This window comes from Neoarius graeffei, chromosome 8 (genome assembly GCF_027579695.1).
Source record: "Neoarius graeffei isolate fNeoGra1 chromosome 8, fNeoGra1.pri, whole genome shotgun sequence".
In the NCBI taxonomy this organism is placed as follows: Eukaryota; Metazoa; Chordata; class Actinopteri; order Siluriformes; family Ariidae; genus Neoarius; species Neoarius graeffei.
Window position 1 is genome coordinate 34,787,840 of NC_083576.1, and position 22,493 is coordinate 34,810,332.

The following is a 22,493-nucleotide window of genomic DNA, read 5'->3' on the forward strand; positions in this document are numbered from 1 at the left end:
TGGGCAGACGATAAAATTTGCACCACCAGACGGTATACTTCTGCTCTCTAATTTGGTGCAATCACAGAAATTTCGTGGTTGGTAGTAGGGTGGTTTATCATGCTTTTGTGGACATGTGCTCATTGTTCTTGTTTTTAAACATTTGTTCCTTTTTCTTTTCAGATCAGCAGCAACGGATGGACAACTGAATTGTGAACAGTGAATTTTTATTCTTTTTTTTGTGAACAGTGATTTTTATTCTATTTTTTTGTGAAGTGATTTTTTTATTCTATTTTGTTTGTTATTGAATGCACAGTTACACTTTAAAAAACTGTTATTTCTATTTTATTGTTTTGAATGTGTTTTATTGAATGCACCGTTTCAGAAACTTTTCTATTTTATTCTGTTTTGTACTAGTGCATCTCAAAAAATTAGAATACCATGAAAAAGTTCCCTTTTTTTCATAAATTAATTCAAAAAGGTAAACTTTCATATATTCTATATTCATTACATGTAAAGTGAAATATTTAAAGCCTTTTTTGTTTTAATTTTGATGATTATGGCTTATAGCTCATGAAAATCAGAAATCCAATATCTCAAATTATTAGAATATTCCCTAAGATCAATCAAAAAAAGGATTTACAATACAGAAATGTCCAACTTCTGAAAAGTATATTCATTTATACACTCAATACTTGGTTGGGGCTCCTTTACCATGAATTACTGTATCAATGCGGTGTGGCATGGAGGTGATCAGTCTGTGGCACTGCTGAGGTGTTATTGAAGCCCAGGTTGCTTTGATAGTGGCCTTCAGCGTATCTGTATTTTTGGGTCGGGTGTTTCTCATCTTCCTCTTGACAATACCCCATAGATTCTCTATGGGGTTCAGGTCAGGCAAGTTGGCTGGCCAATCAAACACAGTAATATCATGGTCAGCAAACCATTTGGTAGTAGTTTTGGCACTGTGGGTAGGTGCTAAGTCCTGCTGGAAAAGGAAATTAGCATCTCCAAAAAGCTCATCAGCAGATGGAAGCATGAAGTGCTCTAAAATCTCCTGGTAGATGGCTGTGTTGACTTTAGACTTGATAAAATACAGTGGACCAACACCAGCAGATGACATGGCACCCCAAATCATCACAGACCAGGCATGCAAACTGGTCAGGGGTGAAAAAGGTGAGAAGGATGCACGGGGACACGGCACGCGCGCAAAAGTACATTTCGTAGTCTACGTTACAAAAAAAATTGCAACCAGTGACATCTTGAATTTAATACAGTACAAAATAACTTTCCATAAACATGTCTTAATAAGTTACTGTTGAGTGGCCGGTAAATTGTACCATTTATTTGTCAGTGGCCGGTAAAGTTTGATATTTTGTGAAGTTAATTTTCACCCCTGTGTACAACACAGTGGGCTATTTACAAAAAGGTATATATTACTGCCTGTGCTATCTAACAGACCTACCCCAGAGGACACACCTGGCCAATCCCTGTCTGTCAATTTTCTTAAAGACATCACCTATGTGAAATCAGGGGCGGATCTAGAAAAATATTTATGGGGTGGCAAGAGGGGGGCAGGAATTTTTGAGGGGTGGCAACGTATTACAGACATGTATATATACTGAATTTAATCACAGTTTGACGACAAATAGTATGTACACACTACAAAAGGGCACAGACTGCCATTTACAAACTCATACAGATAAACTTAATCTCATGCCTTTATTGTTCACGAAGAACACACATTCTCAGATGAGGTCTATACCGTTTCTGGACAGTTTTATACTGTATATGCAAAAGAACAGACACTAAAAAACAACAATAACAACACTGCTTCAAGTTCAGCATTTAAACCATTTACACCAGTGTCACATTTTATAGTTTTTTTTCCTCACGCTTTGTAAAGGCTCACCAGTGAGCATAACATGAACTTGTCATGCCTACAACAGCTGAATGCAGCGATTTCCATGTTGCTCAGCAAAACGCTTCACAAATTTATCAAGATCTAATGCTTTTGTGCGCTTTGATTCAATGCTGAGTACAGCCAAACTTGATAGTCTCTTTTCTGTCATAGTCAACCGCAAATAAGTCTTTATGAGCCTGAGAGATGAAAAACTTCGTTCACAGGATGCACTGCTCACAGGCAAGACAACCGCTATTTTACACAACCTGAACAACTCAAAAAAAAAAACAACATCATCATCTTGGTATGGGTCCAAAAACAGTGAACTCCATGAGAGTGGTAGGACTCTCCTGTTCCCCCTTTTTTCTGTCTAGTACTCTCCTCGTCTGATGTAACTCATCTTTAAGATCCTCAATATTTGAATCATAAGCTTCAGCCAATAGCAATGTTTTCCTTGACAGACGGTGAATCAATATTAACTTTTGTGGCCGACTTTACACAAAACTAATGTCAGACCTAGCTAACATTAGGCCAAAAAAAAAAAAAAGTGTGTTTCAGGTAACATGAAATACTAAAATAAGGTCGGTAGGTAGGAAATTTTTTTTCTTAATTTGTTTTATTTTGTTCGAAAAAATTAACACAAGTAAACATCTTACAAAATAGTATTTTGGCACAGAATCCTTTATACCACACATCATAATAAAATAAGTGTTTTAAATCTTTAAACGAATAAAAAAAATATCGCAAGAGTTCGAGTTATGATCTGCGGAAGCGTATTGCTGCCACACTCAAAAAAAAAAAGGCTTAGACTCAAGTAATTACATGAAAAGATATTGTTAACAGAGTTATCACGTTTTTACAATATATTTATCATGTAATAACATATCACGTAATTTCATGATATTTTCATGTGATAATGTGAAAACACTTTATCAAGAAATAACGTGAAAATATGGTTTAACGTCCTAGGCTAGGCTACTTCCATTAAAAGCAGACGGCCTCGCCTAACCTACTGTAGAACTTGGGTCGAGCAAAAACACGGAGCAAAAACATGGCTGAATCCTGAATGACTCCTATTTGTATAAATAGGGGACTACATAGGCGGCAAAATGTAGTGTTTTTCCCTGCCATGGAAGTGCACTTGTATACTGAAGAGGAAGCAATTTGCATTACAGCCAGGAGGGCTGATAGAAGTGGCAAAACATTTTACTTTTTATCGTTTCTTTCACAACTTGAATGCGTTGAAACAAAAAATTATGACAAACTAACGCCGCTTACACTAAAATATCGAGGGAAATTTGTAATAAAAACTTTACGGTCGGCAATTTCGACGCGGAAATTCTCGATCGGTCGGGTTACCGGAAACACACTTTTTTTTTGCCTTACATGTATAGTTAGCTAAATAACCTTCTCCAACCTGATTTTTATCCTCTCAAAATCAGCATCGCAACTATACTAGCACTGTTCATTCATTATAATTTCATTTTTTGATAGATAGTTAATCAGCTTTTACCCCTTTCCTCCCGTGTCTCCTTTCCTCGCGACTCCTGGCTCCCTCGCTTCGCGCCTCTCAATTTTCCAAAACAACCAATCTCTGGCGTTATCTCGTGCTGCATTCGCCACAGTCGGACATTGGAAATTCGTGCACGTAAATGTCAAATTGGCCGTAATTTTTCTTTGAATTCGTCGCTGCCAACTGGGGTAGCAGCAGGGGTGGCAAGGCTTTCTTTTAGAGTGGCATATGCCACCCCGGTAGATCCGCCCATGGTTATTCACCCCCGAGCGCGCTGGAAACTGTTCCATTGGTATTCAGATTCAGTCGCGAGATGAGGTTGCCAGATCTCTCTATAAAAAGGTGACTTTGCGGTCTGAATCTGTGGAATATTCGTAAGCGAGGACTGGCAACCAGCAGTGGGTTGTGCACCAGCTGATCAGAACTCCAATGGAAAAGAAGCGTGTTAGTAACTGTTTATCTTGATTGGCTGTAACCTTGTAAGTGAAATGTTTGGCAACAATAGCGTTGCAGCCTGCCTACCCCCCCCAAAAAAAACCCTCTTCGGATCTACACGATTCACACAAGTGACCTATTTTGGGACCAAAACGGCGAATTTCGCTGAAAGGTGAGGAGTTTGCATGTGTGCAGACTGTAAAAACTTCACACTGGGCTTCAAACACCTTGGATTCTGTGCCTCTCCACTCTTCCTCCAGACTCTAGAACCGGGATTTACAAATTAAATGCAAAATGTACTTTTATCTGAAAAGAGGACTTTGGACCACTGAGCAACAGTCCATTTTTTTCTCTCCTTAGCCCAGATAAGACACTTCTGACATTGTCTCTGGCTCAGGAGTAGCTTGATATTAGGAATGCGAAAGTTGTATCCCCTTTCTTGAAGATGTCTGTTCGTGATGGGTCTTGATACACTGACACCAGCCTCAGTCCACTCCTTGTGAAGCTCTCCCAAGTTCTTGAATCAACTTTTCTTGACAATCCTCTCAAGTCTGCGGCCATCCCTGTTGCTTGTGCACCTTTTCCAGCCACCCTTTTCAGCAATGACCTTTTGTGGCTTACCCTCCTTGTGGAGGGCATCAGTGATCATCTTCTGGACAACAGTCAAGTCAGCAGTCTTCCCCATGATTGTGGTTGTGTGTACTGAACTAGACCGAGAGATACACTGTGTTCGTAGTGTTTTACTCAAACTCGAAATGAAATATTCTAGTATTTTGAGATGTTTTTTTTATGTTTTTGTACTGTATGCCATACTGATTAAAATTAAAATAGAAAAATGCTTGAAACATTTTAGTTTATGTGTAATGAGTCTATAATATATAACATTTTCACTTTCTTAAATAACTGATGGAAAATATTGAACTTTTTCACAATATTCTAATTTTTTGAGATGCACTAGTATATATGATTGTTTTATTGAATGCACTGTTACACTTTCAGAAACTTTTCTATTTTATTTTTTATTTTCAAACATTTTTTTTATTCAAATTTGTTATTGATATTTTATCTCATTAAACTTTCAAGACCTGCCAAATTTGCCTGTTCATTCATCACTGAGTTTTCTCAAGTAGATATGCTAGCAGTTATGTGTTGATGTTGCTAATTAGTTGAAAGCAAAATCTAACCAAAACATAACATTCTACAACGTCAGGGGGACGTTAGGCTAACATTCAGGGAACCAAACATGCAACCAGCAAGGTTAGGGGAAGGGCAGGGGAAGGTTGTTGTTGTTGTAACCAACAGGAAACATTTGGGCAACGTCAGAAAAACTTTCCATGGACCACGTGGCAACCAAACCTAACATATATGCACCGTATAGGCAACCAAAGGCGTACGTGCCCAGAACGTTCTGGGAACATAAAATTGTTACTAGGCAGGGTTCTCGCCAGCGCTTTATATGGTTGCGGCCCGCTACGCTAAAATTTCAGACCGCAACGGTAATTTCCCCCCGCTACGCTAAATTTTTAATATAGCGTAACGGTTGTTTTCAGTTGTTCATCACCATCGCCAAAAGTTTTTTTTTTCCTGCGCACTTGAGCAGTTTTCAAGGTGTCAAAATCAGCCTACGTTTGTTAGGAAACCCATGCCTGGAAATCAGTTCCGAGAGAGAGAGAGAGAGAGAGAGAGAGAGAGAGATCCTGGCGATAACTTTCTCTTGAGCTGGACTTCGGTGAATGACAATGGATGACGGACCCCCTCGCAAAAAAAGAGACATTCGCTCTTTCTTCACAGTTAGAAATGTAAGTGCACCACTTCTACAGGTTTTCCATCACGCTTGAAAACTTAACCCAAAGCCCTTTGATGAATGAAAACGTCTACTTTGTAAGCAGGTTTAGCAATATGACAGGGCGCACGTATCGGATGATTAGCGCTAATTTACTGGATCCCACTGTGGCTAACATTAACACACTGGTAATCTGCCTGCATGCCATCCATCGTTATATTTCTATAAGGAGACAGGCACAAGAGAGGTTGGAGGAGATGAAGGAAAGGACATAGGAGGCAGAGGAAAGGAGGTAGCAGATAAACGGGCAGAGGATGGAGGTAGGCCTAGTGGGGGAGAGCCCGCTGTTGGAGATAGAGGAGGAGATGGAGGAAGACGAGCAGAGGCTGGAAATTCACAGGTGAGAATGAGGTTAATGATATGATTTTAGTCATGGGATCCAAAGATGTAACAATTTTCCATCAAGGATATACAACATAAAAAATGCAATTTATCCCCTCCAGGAACGTCAAATATGGCCAATTTTGGGCATGATTTTTCAAAATCTCCGCACCATCCCCCCGCTCGGTCGCTACGCTCCCTCGCCATAACCCATTACGCTAAAAAAAAATCCTGGTGAGAACCCTGCTAGGGGAGAACTCAACCTCTGCTGGTGTGAAATGGTAATGTCCTAAGCTGTTACAACTACTTCATATCCAGAAATTCTCATTGCCTATCAACATCTCTCTTTGGCCATTCAAGGTAGCTGTCTGTCAGTATGCTTTAATGAGTGTGTAATTTTTATTTATTTTTTTTTATGTTGGGGCAATGAGGAATTTGGAGACAGTTCATGGTTCGTTTTATTTTGTACCCTTTTTCACTTTTCAGTGACTTCCTATAGGTATCGACACACAACACACACATTGGAGAACACATATATATCTCTCTCTCATTACTGGCTATATGTTTTTTGACTACAACAAGAAATGTTTGGTCATCAAGTGGGCAGGCCTCAATCTCCACTACTACCTGTTAGGGCACCCTTTCACCTTTTGTTCTGACCATGCCCCACTCCAGTGACTCCACTGCATGAAGGATGCCAACGTGCGGCTCACTTGTTGGTATCTGGACTAGAACCCTGCACTCCCGCGGGAGTCCTGCGGGACTCGCGGGACCCGCCGCAAATCAGTGCGGTGCGGGACAAATTTTGAAAGCTCATTGCGGGTGCGGGCGGGACCAGAAGTGCACATATGCAGGCGCGGGTGGGAGAGGGAGTGCACATATGCAGGCGCGGGTGGGAGCGGTGATAAGCTGCAGTCCCGCTAACTAAAAACATGTTTTAAACAGGTTACACAGTGACGGTAGGCTTGACTCAATGCTATCCCAGAAATCCTTCCTGTAATATACAAATTTGGCTGTCCAATCAGAGGCGGCCAAATTTGCATATTACAGGAAGGATTTCTGGGATAGCATTGAGTCAAGCCTACCGTCACTGTGTAACCTGTCTCTCTGATTAGAGTTGTAGACTAACTCAAGCAGTAAATCACTTCACTCATGGTACAAAGCAAGCCCATTCACTTTTTTATGCTGATCAGAGAATTACAATGGTTTCTTATGTGACAAAAATGTGTGATTCACGATTAAATATTTTAATCGCTTGACAGCACTAATTATTATTATTAGAGACACTACATGCTGAATTCAGAAACAAGGTAAATAATAACAAATGTGAACGTGAGGTGTAGATATTTATGCTCAAATCCACTCAAAGTAGGGGGCGGGGCACCATCACGCTGTGTCAAGACAAGAACTTTCCTGAGAAATAACGCGAACGTCTGCATCATGCGGGATTTGCGGGCGGGAGCGGGACAAAATATGGCAGGCGCGGGCGGGCACGGGCGGGAGCGGGACTGAAAATCATAATTCTTTGTGGGCGCGGGCAGGAGCGGGACTGAAAAATCATAATTCTTTGCGGGCATGGGCGGGAGTGGGACTGCACAATGCGGGCGCGGGCGGGAGTGGGACTGCACAATGCGGGCGGGAGCGGGACTGAAAAATCCGACCCGCGCAGACCTCTAATCTGGACCACCTTAAAATTAAAGGGCTGAAGGGCCAGATATCAACAAATGATTCACATATTAGCATCCTTCATGTGGTGGAGCCATTGGAGTGGGGCACGGTCGGAACGGAGAGTGAAAGGGTGCCATGGCAGGTAGTACTGGAGAGTGCAGTGTTTCCCGCAGAAAATTGCTTAGTCAAGGTGGTGAGTCTTCGGTGGGCATCACGCGCGGCACGGATAGTGGTCCGGGGGGGGGTGCTTTGATGCTTGGGGCTGGGACTCCAGTGGTGACTGAGCACAGTCCGATTGAGTGGGTGAAGTCGAGCGACTCCTCGGCTGAAAGAAGCCCGATATTTTTTGTTGTTTCCCTGCCATTTACTGCACGCAAGAAAGGAAGCAACAAGTTAGCGTCAATCATGCAATCATTGGGACAGATCGGTTTTTTTTTAAACTATTATAATTTATTTACGGCCCATCAGAGGAATGTTGGTGTGCAACGGCGAAAAATGTATGGCTTTGCCATCTAGCCTATGATTACCCTCCCCTTTTGTTGAGGAGGAAAATGCATGACCCTCTCTCATAACATCCAGACTAAATAGCTGCCCCTTCCTTCCACAAAAAAAGTTGCGTGACCATTCCCTGTTTTCCTCCGGTGGACCCAACGAGAGTAATCTCGCTGGGTGGACCAACAAAAATAACGGAAGGGTCCCACGAATGTAGCCTACAGCCATAATTTATATTGCCTACCTTAATACATTTATATTAGGCCTACTTATATTAGCACATGAACATTATATAGCATTAGGCTATATAATTATATTATTATATTATCTTATATTAGTACATGAAAATTAAATTTCACTGTAACAGTGCAAATGCACCGTTTAGATGAGCAGTTACAAATACAACTTGCTTTCTTATTCCACCGACGATAATGGCAACGTCTCGACTTTCCAGCTGAACCGTTGAATTTAAAATTAAAATGTTTGTAAATATGGCCTCGAGGACATATGGCGTAGTAATATATCCAACCACTAGGTGCCGCAGTTTAGTCTAGCTGTCAGTCCCTGCGCTGAAATGCATTACCACTTCGGTTTTTTGTTTTTTTTTTTGGACGCATTTTTTTTTTTCTTGGAACCTTGCTAGGGCGGGCGGTCGAGTTACCCAGGGCGGCCGCCTTGCCTGGAAAGTGCTGGGGGAAACACTGGAGTGAGGACTGCCCACTTGATGGCCAAACATTCCTTTTCAATGGTGTTGTACTTAGACACTCATATCAAGAGCTTGCAACTGATGTACAGCACCAGGCACTCCTCTCCCTCCACCGCCTGGGACAAAACTGCCCCAGCCATCTGTCTGATGCTTCAGTTTTCAAAACAAAAGGGAGAGAAAAATCAGGAGAATGCAACAGTGGGTCCCCACCACAAAAAAAAAAAAAAATTGCTTTAACCTGTGCAAAAAAGCCTACAGTATTTGCACGACTCCATTCACTGGGCGGCATCTGGTGCCACCTTTTTAGTGGGGTCAGTCAGCAGTCTGCTGATATCTGAAAAGTTAGGTACAAACTGCCTATAATAGCCAGCCAGCCCCAGGAACTGCCTCACCCCCTTTTTGGTCTTAGGCCTTGGGCAAGCTGCAACTGCTGCAGTCTTATCAATTTGGGAATGCACCTGCCCATGCCCCAAGTGAAAGCCCAGATACTGTACTTCCACCTGTCCAATTGCACACTTTTTCGGGTTTGCCGTGAACCCCACATGCCTCAGCGACCTCAGGACAGCCCTTAGATGTTGTAAATGCTTCTGCCAACCATTACTATAAATAATGATGTCATCTAAATAGGCAGTGGCATACACATTGTGGGGACGGAGGATTCAGCCCATGAGATGCTGAAGCATTGCTGGGCCCCCAAACAACCCAAATGGAAGGGTGACAAATTGGTGTAAACCAGAGTGGAAAAGGCCATTTTTTTCCCCAGGATAATGGAGTCAGGGAGATTTGCAAATATTCCTTTTTTTAAATCCAGTGTTGAATAAAAGTGAGCTGCGCCTAACTGATTGAGCAGTTCGTCAGTGCAAAGCATTGGATATGTGTCAGACACCATGTTGACGTTCCTATAGTCCACACAGAACCAGACTGTCCTGTCAGTCTTGGGAACTAAGACCACCAGGCTGCTCCAGTCACTGCAATTACACCAATGTCAAGCTTCACCTTCAGTTCATCCTGAACCATGTTTTTATTGTGCTTGGGGAGTTGATGCGGGCAGCTGCACTGCACCACCATGCCTGCAGGAGTCTCCATGTGGTGCTTTATGAGGTCAGTGTGACCAGTGGGAGGGGTGACAACACATCGCAAAATTCTTCCTGCAACTTGCTAACCTGTGTTCTCTGGGACAGTGAGAGGTGGTCTCTACAGGGGACTGGAATGAATAGGGAGGGAAAGTGAAACACAGCAATCCTAGTGGTAGCGTTCCTAAGCCGAGAGCCATACTATTGAAAATCCCATAGACCTGATTTTTAAAAAAAAATCCTCGAAGTTATGACGTGGAACTTGTACACCCCCAAAAAATATGTTGTATATGTTGGGATTATCTACTAACTGTGAAAGTATCAGGTGAAATTTTGCTGTCTTTTAAAAGCTTGAAATTGCACCTAACCTGTCAGAAATGGACTACAACCAAACTGTCTAGTCAGAGTCACTCATATTACGTCAGCAGTAGACTTGATAAGTTTTGTTCTTCATACTAGCCCTTACGAGTGCTAACAGCTCTCCCTGTGAATAGTGGCAGTTGACTACATGCCCTGATCTGTAATGGTTATCCCCATGAGGGATGCATTTCTTATTGGTACAGAAATACTCTGCCAACCACGCTGCACAAATCGGCATGTTGATGTAGGCTACTCACCGGCCGCTACCTGCTACAGATTTGGAAAGGCGCTAGACTTGCGGTCACGTCACATACGCGACGTCGGGTCCGTGTAGTCTTTGATCAGCTTATTAAAAAACATTCAAAACAATTCAAATCGGTGGAAAAAATAAAGTATGATCACCAGGATCGATAGAGCTGCCCGACATGCACAACATATGGAAGCCATTGTCTTAACTTTGAAGTGTAACCCGAAATGTAATTTTTTGAAAAGATATTCCCATTCATTTTGCCATAGAGGTTGGAACGCATCCAATGGGGGCAATGAGATTACTTTCCCTCCCTGTTATGCTGCACCTTTTGGACTTGCCTCTGGTTCCAGGTCTACCCTCTGAGGAGCTATCATTGCCAGAGCCACAGGAATCTCCTCTCTCCACAGTTTCAGGAGATTTGAGGTGGCAAATTTGACATGCATTGCCCCCATCTGTGCACCTGACCTCCCAGTCAACTTCCCCTATTCGCTGTGTGACCTCAAAGGGCCCTTGCCACTTGACAAGTAATTCTGAGCTCAACATGGACAGTAAAATGAGCACTTTATATCCCAGTGCAAATTCTCCTATAATAATAATAATAATAATAATAATAATAAGTTAAATTTATATAGCACCTTTCAAGAAACCCAAGGACACTTTACAATAGTAGACAAAGAAAGAAAAAAATAATAAGAAGAAAAAAATAAATAAAAAGTAAAAAGTCCACCAAGTAGGGGTCAGGATGTAATTCCCGTGGTGTAGCAGCCACAGTCCCACCAAAAGGTGCACGAAAACAAGTCCCACATCTCCAGCACCGCCGCCGCGACGCTGTCAGCAACATCACTCAGAACATCACGCCATGGATCCACAAAGCGACCAGAGAAGCTCTGCCACGCAAAGCGCTGGTGTGTCCCAAACTGCCGCGACACCGCCGCGACACCACCAAGCAACATTGCTCGGAACATCACGCCAAGCATTAAAGCACAGAGCACTGGACAACCATGATGTAAAATGAGCAACGAGCTCACTGCAGTCCACAGCTGGGAGCACAGGCATCGCCCACGGTGAACCAAGTCCTGGAGGGAACCGACGCCCAAAACTAGGTCCGGAGCTACACCACCACCAGTGGAGAAAACACTCAAACATCAAACTACACAAACACACAGAAAAAAAATAGAAAAAGAAATAAAATAAAACAAAAAAGCTCCGGTGAGATCCTAGCCGTTTCCCCTCTGTTGTACAGGTGGTATTGACGTTCTTGCGCTTGTAGTAAATTCTCCTGGGTTATGTGACTCAGTGCATGGAGTTTTGCTCTCAGGTCAAGAACATACTGAATTTCATTTTTGCTTTGTTGAGGTCTCTCCTCCCAGTTTTCTTTAATGACATTTAAGACACCATGGGGCTTGCACCCATACAGCAATTCAAATGGGGAAAACCCGTTGGAGGTTTGTGGGACCTCCTGCACTGCAAACAAGAGGTTCTAGCCACTTATTCCAGTTTCTAGCATCCCTGTGAAATGAACTCATGAATCATGTTTTTAAACATTTGTTTAAATCACTTGACCAGCCCATCTGTTTGTGGATGGTAAACACTGGCACAAAACGACTTAATCCCCAATAATTCATATAGTTAGCATAGTGTACATGACATAAACGTGTCTTGATCAGTCAGGATTTCTTTCAGAATCCTGACTTGGGAGATAACTTGGAAGAGTTCTCTCTCAATATGTGCAGAGATACTGAGAAGAGGCAATGCTTCTGGGTGCCTCATGCCCTTCAAGCCGTTCATAGCAATGTTGTTTGAATTTTTACCTCACCTGGGACAGAGTCCACCAGTGGGCAAGGTATTGTTTTTGGTCGCGTTTCTTTGTTTGATTCTTTGTGGGGGGTTTTTTTGTTTATTTTTTAAATGTTACAGGGAAACGGCTGGACCAATCTTCATGAAACTTTCAGGATAGATGGGCATTGGTCTCAAGTAGAACCTCCACAATTTTGAGGGTCATCTGGTCAAGGTTTTTGTGGCTACTGCCTCATATAGAGGTGGTAGCCACTATGTCCTCATGACGTAAGAGTGTAACAATCGTGCAGTATGGTGTGTTCTGATTGGCTGAGAGCAGCAGAGAATCAGAATCAGAACCATGTTTATTGGCCAAGTATGTTCACACACAAGGCCAAAATCAAGGTCAAGAAGGTCAAAATTTGTTTTTTTTCATGATCTCTTCCTTCATATTCATCATAAATGTTACCAGGTGAGGTTTGTTTTGCCTGGCAACACTTTTTTCCTGATTTTATTTAAAAGGCACATTAACTCTATATATTGATAATTTCAATTATGCTTAATTTAAATCTTAATTTCACTGTTATTTTTACATTGTACATTATTACATTGTGCAGTTATGGGTCATAGTTAAAGGTATTTAACTTGCATTGTTCACGATGTGCAGTCAGACTCCCCCCCCCCCTCCCCCCAAAGATGGCGGTGTGTACGGATACAACGGCCCCTCCCTCTCTGCATTTAGTGTCTAAAAGTGCGTGTTCTAGTGTATGTCTGTGTGCTTTATGTCTAAGTACATATGTGAGTAGTGCACTGACAATGTCGGTCACAAGATATTGTCGCCACTGCCTTCTAGCTAGAGGAAATATGACCAAACATCTTGTCTTGGACCAGAAAGTCATTGAGGAACTTCGAGGCCTGGGTCTTCTCCGCCGGACTACATTACCGGACTCACCTGCTGTGTCTCACCCAGAGAGGAGGCGCCGGAAGCGGTGTGAGAGGAAACAGAAGCGTGGCAAGCGTGGAGGTATCCGGGCTAGGCTAGCCACTAGCCTGCACAGACCCACGATACCATCCCTCGTTTTGGCCAATGTATGCTCACTAGACAACAAAATGGATCATATAGAACTCATGAGATCTGTGCTATGTGATGTGAGCGATTGCTGTGTTTTCATCTTTACGGAATCCTAGCTGAATAACATCCTGGACTCTGCTATCCAGCTAGCTGGGGTAACATGCTACAGCACTGACCGAGCCTTTATGGAAGGAGGCAAGACTCGTGGTGGGGGAATGTGTTTACATCAGCAATGCTTGTTTGGTGCTGAAATGCTACTGTTGTGCACAAACACTGTTCTCCACTGGCAGAGTTTATCATCAAATGCCGACCCTTCTACCTACCGAGGGAGTTTACATCGATTCTGCTCGTCGCTGTTTACATCCCTCCCACCGCTAACACCATTAGGAGTGAGGCACTCCGTGAACTCTACCAGGCCATCAGTGAACAACAGATAGCACACCCAGACGGATTCCTCATCACAGCAGGTGACTTCAATCATGCAGATTTAAAGGTTTTACTGCCCAAATTACATCAGCATGTGGACTTTCCAACAAGAGGTGACAACTTACTGGACTTGGTGTACACAACTTCCAAAGGAGCTTATAAGGACCCCCCTTATAAGCTTATAAGGAGGAGTGATGACGCACTGAGACTATCGCGAGACTCCGGGTGAGATCCAACATGGCAGCGCACTGAATACTGTTTGTAAACACAGGACTACAGAAATACTTTCAATCCAATTCCTTCCGCATAAACTGGATATAACATCTCAACAAGAACCAAACTGTCTACCTACCTTCTCCGACGGCCACTTCTTCATTCCGGGCAACATGACATCTGAACCGACCAAGAAACGTCCAACACGCGACTGGTCTACCGAGACAGACTCAGACACGGAGCAACACGCTACCACCAACAGCAATACTACAGCTATCTACACATCCATCGAGGCCAGTCTACTGGAATCCATCAACAACAAACTTAAAATTCTTGAACTCCACGCAGATATTAAAGACCTAAAAGCAAGTCTAGAATACTCTCAGTCACAGATCGACACACTTGTACTAGAAAACAGCAAACTCAAAAGAAACGTCACCAATCTATCCACCCAAATAACCCATCTAACCAACGAAAACAAAATCATGAAAGAACAAATATTAGACCTACAGTGCCGTAGCATGCGTGACAACCTTATTTTTTCAGGAATACCACTACCAACAGCCACTCCCGACAACCCAGAGAAAGCAATCCAAGACTTTTTGCAATCATCCCTAAAAATTCCACCGGAGACAGTTAACAGGATCACTTTCCACCGTGTCCACCGTCTGAACTCCAAAGACAGTAAGAAACCACCTCCAATAATAGCCAAATTTGAACATTATAAACACAAAGAACTGGTTAAAAGCAGAGGAAAGGAATTGAAAGGCACATCATTCGGACTAAACGATCAATTCCCCAAAGAAATCCAGGAACGAAGAAGAGCCCTCTTGCCCATAATGAAACAACTCAGGCAAGAGGGCAAACGCGCCACACTGTCTGTCGATAAACTGTATGTTAATGGAACAATCTACCGCGACCGTAATATCACTACCTGGCTATAGCAGCTCACTCGCCATTATCCATTTTGATTCAATTCACTCACCCCTCCTGCTTACATACTGCTGCTTACCGATGCTAACGTTAATAATATTATTGCCTATAATTGCCTTCTGCCTCTTTCTCTCTCTTCCTCAAGCTCACTCCATCTCTTTTCTCTCCATCTCTTTTTTGATCACTTTGCTTAATGTTATTTGTTTATATGTGTTAGCTACATGTATGTCTTGTCTATTTATGTCTATTATGCATTTAGGCTTAACCAATACTGTGATTCTTATGTCTATAATGCTAAACAGAAAATGACTTCTATTTCATTCATATTTTCTACCTTTCTCCCTCCTCCTCCCCCTTACAACCCATATACTTTCGGTAATACACACCTACCCCTCTCCCTCCACCTCTCCTCCTTAGCTCGTATCAAGGCCTGCACATACACCCTCACACACTCACAGCTCCACCTCTCATCTCACATTTTTATCTTCAAGACCATAACATGGCACCACTTACAATCTTGACTTGGAATATTCGTGGGATTGGGTCTCAGGCAAAGAGGGTCAAAGTCCTAAACCATTTGGAAAAACTACAAGCTGACATATGCCTCCTACAAGAAACTCACCTCTCAGATTTAGATTACACCCGCATCAAATCGGCACAATTCAGTCACCTATATTCAGCACATTACAACTCAAAACAGAGGGGAGTTTGTATTTTGATTAATAAAAAAATCTCATTTACTCATAATACCACTATCACAGACACAGAAGGACGTTTTATCATTATAAACATCTCAATTAACAGTGCCCCTATTACAATAGCCAATGTTTACGGACCCAACACAGATGATTCTGCTTTCTTTCAGAAGTTTTTTCTTCACTCTCCAATCTCTCCGACTGTCCTATCATACTTGCAGGTGACTTCAATACAGTTTTAGACCCCACAATAGACAAATCTGATCACTCCCAAAACAAACGTATCTGGCAATCCACAAAAACAATAAAACAGTTCATGAGCGATTTTGGTCTTGTCAATAGTTGGCGGCTTCAGCATCCAGACTCCACTGACTACTCTTTTTTCTCACCAGTCCACCATTCTTACTCCCGCATTGATTTCTTCCTAACTAGCAACTCCATTATGTCAAATATCGTTGAATCCACAATACACCCCATAGTCATCAGTGATCATGCCCCTGTAACAATAAAATGGAATAGAACCTCTCTACAGTCATCTAGTAACAGATGGCGCCTGAACACATCCCTTTTACAAGACCCTAAATTTAACAGTTTTATTAGGAGAGAGCGGGCATGCTTTCTAGAAATGAACGATTCCCCTGGATCATCTCCTTCCCTTTTGTGGGAGACAGGAAAGGCAGTGCTTAGAGGCAGAATAATCTCATTTTCAGTACACAACAAAAGGACAGAAAAAGAACAGGAAGCTGAACTAAACCATAAAATTAAGCAACTGGAAGAAATTAACGCGACCCACCCATCTCAAGAAACACAAAATGAATTAAGAAAGTGCAAATCCAAACTAGATGAAATACTTAGTAAACACATCCAATTTATGATCCATCAATTAAGGCAAGAATCTTTTCATCACAGCAATAAATCAGGTAAATATTTAGCAAATCAAATCAGACGCAACAAAGAAAAAGCAACAATTTCAGCCATAAAGAACTCAGCGGGGAAGCTAACCAGCTCACCTGAAGAAATTAACCAAGTTTTCTACAATTTCTACAACAAACTATATTCTTCTGAAATAAACCCCAACCAGGAATCCATTGACTCATTCCTCAATAATATCAATTTACCACAACTAACCGAAACCCAAATAAATAAACTGGAATCACCTATTATTCAAGAGGAACTGTTTTCAGCTCTGAAACGCATGCCTAACAATAAAGCACCAGGACCGGATGGATTCCCCGCTGAGTTCTACAAACAATTCTGGTCCATTTTGGCTCCACTATTCGTCAGGATGATCAATGAATCAAAAGAAAATTCAAAACTACCAGCTAGCACTACCTCAGCAACAATTTCACTCCTCCTCAAGCCCAATAAGGACCCAACAATTCCATCTAGCTATCGACCAATTTCTCTTCTCAACGTTGACAATAAAATAATCACCAAAGCTTTAGCACGTAGGTTAGGTCACCCCATCCATTATCCATCCGGACCAAACTGGTTTTATCAAGGGTAGAATCTCAACCTCCAATGCTCGCAGATTATTTAATATTATACACTACTCCTCAACCATACAAGAAAATACCATCATAGCAACTCTAGACGCAGAAAAAGCATTTGACAGGGTCAACTGGAATTTCCTGTTCTCCACATTAGGGAGGTTTGGTTTTGGGGAATCCTTCATTAATTGGATCAAAATTCTATACACATCACCTTCAGCCACAGTAATCACCAATGGACTAACATCACGTAGTTTCACTTTGCACCGGGGGACTAGACAAGGATGCCCACTCTCTCCTTCACTATTTACCATCTTCATTGAACCTTTAGCCGCCGCCATCCGACAGAACTCCCTCATCAAGGGAGTTCAAACTCCAAATTTACATCACAAAATCAGTCTCTATGCTGATGATATCTTACTTTTCTTACAAAATCCCCCAACATCTGTACATGAAACTATTGAACTGATCAACACATTCTCCAACATTTCTGAATATTCTATCAACTGGAACAAATCTGCAATCCTCCCATTACATTCCAACAGCTGGGATGTGTCGGCCCACTCATCACCTATTCCCCTATGCACCAATCATATCACATACCTGGGGATAAGGGTTTCCCCCAAGCTGTCAGACTTGTTTGGTCTAAATTTCACCCCCCTACTCAATTCAATAACTGATGACCTCCAGCGCTGGATGAACCTTCCACTATCCATCATGGGCAGGATATCAGTTATCAAAATGACAGTTTTACCCAAAGTTAACTATTTACTTTCAATGATTCCTATTCAGCCTACCCAATCCTGGTTTAAATCACTAGACTCTACAATCATCAAATTCTATTGGAAAAACAAGACACCAAGAATCAAACTGACCACACTTCAAAAACCTAAAATACTAGGTGGTCTAGAAGCGCCACACTTCTACCATTATGCACTGGCCAACCAGCTTCAATACATTTACAAATGGATACATCCCACTTCACTTGAATTCACCTGGTTAGACCTAGAACAAACCATTTGCAAGGATATTCAGATCTCAGACTTACCTTTCTGCAGCCAGTCAGTCAAAAAGCATCCATCTTTCAAAGCTCCAACCATAGCATCAAGCCTGACAGCTTGGTGGAAGTTTTACGACCTTACTAATTCGCCTCTGACACTATCAAATCACACCCCTATCTGGAATAATCCTGATTTCACCATCAATAAAAAAACACTCAACTTTCTCACATGGATAGGCAAGGGTATCACTCATCTTCATCATATCATCCAAGACAATAGACTGGTCTCTTTTCCCTATTTGGTCCAGAAGCATGGCATTGAGGGTAAACACTTCTTACAGTATCTTCAAATTAAATCAACTATTCAAGCAAAATGGAATATTCAGATACCTAATTTAGACATCCCCCCACAAATCTTGGAACTGATTAACATACCTTCCCCTCAAAAAATCCTTTCCAAAATATACAAAATTATATCACAATCCAAAAAAACTTTAAGCCTTCCATACCACAATTGGGAATCAGACCTGTCCATTACTCCTGATGCCGGCTTCTGGACCCAAATCTGCAAAAATATCTATCTAATGACTAAAAATGCCAATCTTCAACTAATACAGTACAAAGTACTCCATAGATTTCACTACACTGCACAGAAACTGGCAAGAATGGGGTTTGGCTCCGACACGTGTTCCCACTGCATGCTAAACACCCCGGATACATACATCCACACTGTCTGGCATTGCACCCCAATCCATAGGTTCTGGATAAAAGTCACAGACTCACTCACCTCTATCCTTGGCCATCACATCCCAGCAACTCCTTCCCTCTGCATACTAGGAGATACATCTTCAACCAACCTTAACACCACAGACAATAAATTTCTTCTAGTAGCACTAACTATTGCCAAGAAAACAATCCTCATGAACTGGAACTCAAAGAACTCAATCCACATTACCCATTGGAAAAACCTGCTAGCAGATTATATATCATTGGACAATCATACCTCTCCCAACTTACTCCATACTCAGAATACACACTCCCCTTGGTCATCTTACCTCACCTTTTTACAGACTTGACCTGGCCCTCTGTGCCTGAGATTCAGTCCCAACGCCACACTCAAATCCCAGATAGCAAAAGGGCGTTGATTCGACGGGGAATCATCGGCATGTTCTTCGACCATACGCCGTCAAATCATCGTGGATCACCGGCGTTGATTCAACACCGCTTTGCTCATACGAGTTTGCGTTGAAACAACGTTGAAAAGTGGATGGTGGCCGACAGAGAATAGACCCCCTTTCACCCTTTATTCAACTACGGATTTCAGTCAATTTATAGTTTAATTTTCGGCGATGATTCATCCAACTTTACTTCCTGTTTTATGTACAACAGGAAGGCTACAAATTAAGCAAAACAGGCTAAATTAAACTAGCTAACAATAAAGCATCGGGGCTCTTGCCTAGGATGAACACACACATGCATACTTCAACCATGAAAGTGAAAATTTATATCAATGTGCATAGGCTACGTCCTGTTTTATGTACAACAGGATATAAAAATGCATGCAACAATGCACCTCTCCTAATGTTTGTCAAGCTATCTAATGAGGCATAACTTTTAACATTTATAAGGAACAGAATACACTTGAACAAGTTCTTAGAAACATTTTATGATTTATTTATAATTTATAATTGTGGCCTATTCCTCCTGCGGCGTAGACACCTGTACAGGGAAACAGAAAAACATAACCAAAATTAATTTGATGCAGCATTGATAAAGAAAGTCAGCAGTAGGCTATGGGTTTCTAAATGCCACCCTACCTCACGTCTCCTCATCCCTCCCTCTCTCTCTGGTGCATACTTAAGCCACTTCTTGATTGCGTCACTAAAAGTAGCGTGTGTGCTCCCTGGCAGCTGCTTTTGTAGAGCATCTGAAAGAAAAAGAACAAAACAACATTGAGACTTTGCATGGTGATAATTGTTAAAGTTTGAGTTGTTAAGACTATGCACGTCACACTCTAGTGGTAGGTGGCAAGTAATGGTACTAGTACAGAAAATATATGTAAAAATCAGAAACCATAGATGTGAATCTTGTGACAATTTAAACGGGATAAAAAAAATAAAAAAAAAACATTTTAATTTCCCCATTGACACAAAGCGGAAATAGAAATGCCACTACCGGACCGTTCGTCACTCAGTCAGCCTCCCTGGACTTGCCTGCACACCTGCTTTTTCTGAGTAAGGCGCCTGGTGAGTTTCTTAATCCTTTTTAATCTTTTGCATCTTTCACAATATGTTTGTCGTTGTCGTTATAATCGTAATGTTACAGTTAGTGAAGGAGTTATCAAAGAACGTTTAGAAGTAGTGTGCAAGTACTTGCGACAGCTTACTATTTTACCCTCTTTTACAGCTTTGTGCACATGCATAATCTACCAAACAGGACATCATGGATCTTGGTGTCCTTAAACGCAGTTTTTTCCCCCTTTCCAGCCCAGTTAAATTGGCTGGCCAAGCTGTTGACCAGGAGGCTACGCAGCATCCACCTCACTGTGACCCCTACGTCGGTTCCTCCACAAAGGGCTAAGGTAGACACCTGATAGAATAAAATGTAGCATGAAGACAATAATGAGACAATAATGAGGCTACACAAAAGAACAGGTCAGCTCAAAACGACATGCGACCTAGGCCTACATGCTCGATTTAAACGCTAAGTTTTCACACCAACGCTAAGTTTTTCACTCCAACAACACAACTACTTCGACTCGTTTTTCGATTGAATAATGCATCTGCATTGTTGTTGTTTCAAATGGATACTAGTTGAGGGAAATTTCTCCAATGCGTGATATGACTGAAGTTCATCATAACTTCTTAAACTGCTTGAAACTGTATTCGAAATTCCCTTTATTAATAGTGACTGAATAATGGTACGTACCAGATGTCCAGGGATGAATGAAAATGTAGCGTGGTCCAGTGTTTTTCTCAATGTTGTTTCAATGGTCCAAGCGTAACAGCAGGCCGATCCACAAGAGAGTCGCGATCCAACCGAGTGGTGTGGGAGTTTCACGTGCACCCAGGTATATAACGAAAATGACGTCATCCAGTAAACAGCAGTGGTAATCGCACTGCATTATGGGACAGCGTGGGACATCCAACGACATATCGCTACGTATACGTACTGGCCCTTTTTTATATCATGCCTTGAAATGAAAGTCAATACAGCAGAGATGAGAGACACCAGGTATGAAAGTAACACCAGGATAAGTTGTAACACCACCATTCCCACCAGTTAGGTATAAGATGCAGGTTTTGTAACACTTTCAATCTTCTTAGAATTAATTTATGATCATCTTGGAAATGTTAAGTTATTTGCAAAAAAACTTTCAAAGATAGAAGGTCAAATCCATTGCTGAGTTAAGAAAGTAAACTGGTTTTTGTTCTTTTTTTATCATTTACTTATCATTATCACTTATACTTATATCATTTACTCGTATCTATGTGTAAGCAGGATAAAACAAACAGTGGCAATTTCAGGCCCGTAGCCAGCATTGGGGGGGGGGGGGGGGGGGGGGGGGGGGGGATCTTTTTTCCCCAAAGGTGGACTTCATCTGGCCCCCTACTCCCGTACCCCCCAAATACACGAGCACACTTCAAATCTTCTAATTTAGACATTTAAAAAAATGTTCTACAACACTCTAGCCTAGTGACTTACCAGTAACAAAATAGACTTGAAGTATTCAGATCCGCTCTGCATAAAGCAGCTAAATCCTCTCTCTGTCTCCTGGCAGAAAGCTCCTTGGTTTGCTTGTGTCTCAATCACAGCTGGTATTCTGTAGAAAGACTTCTTTTCACCTTTCCCATCAGCTTTGTTAAAACACCCTAACACAGCACAAAAGTTTACCATTGTAGGTTTTTGACGAACCAAGTGCCTCGTGGGTTCACATACCGCACGCTGCCGTTATTTCCCCCTAATCACGAGTTTGTTGGTCTTCCAATATGGCACAGGGTTTGTTTACTTCCGGTTTCAGGTGACGTCAGTGAAAGGGGTCTAATGGGGGCATTACCGCCACCCACTGGATTGGGGTGTAAAGCAGTCTGAACAAAACGTGTAAACATAAACATAGGAGAAATGAACCCGTTTTTCTAACTCGTCCTCACTTAGTCTACTTTTCTTTTTTGATTAGTCTGGATTTGATATTGTAAATTTAAATGTGAATCAATGTATATTCATCGGACATGAACAAATGAATAAATCTTGAGTAATCTTGAGGGGCGTGTGTGTCGGGGGGATCGAACGAACCCTCCGATCCCCCCTGGCTACGGGCCAGAATTTATATTCTGAACAATTAGTTGCT

At 42.0% G+C, this 22,493-nt stretch overlaps 1 long non-coding RNA gene across 1 annotated transcript; it reads right to left on the reverse strand.

The window, feature by feature from the left end:
• Positions 1-20,682: 20,682 nt before the first annotated feature.
• On the reverse strand, positions 20,683-21,999 carry LOC132890097 (uncharacterized). The gene is made up of 3 exons (XR_009655153.1): positions 21,851-21,999; positions 21,074-21,338; positions 20,683-20,734 (listed from the first exon to the last, which is right to left on the reverse strand). It is a non-coding gene; the product is annotated as an uncharacterized LOC132890097 (long non-coding RNA).
• Between the last annotated feature and the right edge of the window lie 494 nt (positions 22,000-22,493).